This window comes from Notamacropus eugenii, chromosome 2, assembly GCF_028372415.1.
Source record: "Notamacropus eugenii isolate mMacEug1 chromosome 2, mMacEug1.pri_v2, whole genome shotgun sequence".
In the NCBI taxonomy this organism is placed as follows: Eukaryota; Metazoa; Chordata; class Mammalia; order Diprotodontia; family Macropodidae; genus Notamacropus; species Notamacropus eugenii.
The window spans coordinates 326,208,780-326,209,920 of NC_092873.1; the positions used below are offsets into that span (position 1 = coordinate 326,208,780).

At 44.7% G+C, this 1,141-nt stretch overlaps 1 pseudogene; it reads left to right on the forward strand.

Annotated features, from left to right (window-relative positions):
• The first annotated feature begins 450 nt into the window (after window positions 1-450).
• LOC140523027 (ubiquitin-like protein NEDD8 pseudogene) lies at window positions 451-692 on the forward strand (annotated as a pseudogene).
• The last annotated feature ends 449 nt before the right edge of the window (window positions 693-1,141 follow it).

Genomic DNA, 1,141 nt, shown 5'->3' on the forward strand with positions numbered 1-1,141 from the left:
TGTTTTATAGGTGAATTCATACCATTCACATTTATAATTTTTGTTACCAACTGTGCATTTCCCTCCATCCTGTTTTCTTCTGTATATCCTTGTCTCCTTCTAACTCTTTTTATCCTGTCTCTCCACAAAAGTTTGTTTTGCTTCTGACTACTCTCTCCCTTAATCTACCCTCCCTTTTATCACTCTCCCCCCCACCCCAGTCCCTTCCCCTCCTACTTCCTTGTTGGGTAATTTCTATATCCAGCTGAGTGTGCATGTATCTTCCCTCCTTGAACCAATTTTGATGACAGTGAGGTTCAAGCCTTGCCTGCCATCTCCACCTCATTGTTCTCTCCAGTATAAAAACTCTTCCTTAGGTCTCCTGCAGGCAGAGTGCTGGAGAATAGAGGCAGTGGCAGCAGCAGCAGTAGCAGTGATTCATCCACAAGAAGCTTGGCTACAGTGGGAAAGATGTTGATCAAAGCGAAGATGCTGACTGGAAAGGAAATTGAGATCAACATTGAACCCACAGATAAGGTGGAACAAAGAGTGGGTGGAAGAGAAAGAAGGAATTCCTCCACAGCAGCAGTGACTCATCTACAGTGACAAGGAGATGAACGACTAGAAGACAGCTGCTGATTACAAGATCCAAGGGAGGCTCAGTGGCCCATTTGGTGTTGGCTCTTTGTGGGGGAGGTGGCCTTGGGTGGTGATGGACCTCCCCCTACTTTATTCCTTTACCCCATCACTTATAATGATGCGCTATACACCCTTTAACTTCCTGGAACAACAGAACCACCAACTCCTCCCCAGGACAGATGCCTAGGTGTTTCTGTCTGTTGCTGGCCTTCAGGGCCCTTTGCTAGATGTTGGTTTTTAGTTTGTGGTCTCACCTGCCCCTTCCCTCATGGCTGTGTCCTGGTTGTTAATAAAAATATTTCCCAGCCTAAAAAAATATGTCTTCCTGAGGGCTTCTCTTATGTGAGATAATTTTCCCTTTCTTCTTCTCTCTTGCACTTTCCCCAGTGCGTCCCTCTTTCTCACCCATCCATTTTTTTAGATCATCCCAACATAATCGATTCACATTCATGCCCTTCTTCTAACTGCCCTGATAATGATAAAGTTCTTTGGAGTTACATATATTGTCTTCTAATGCAGGAAT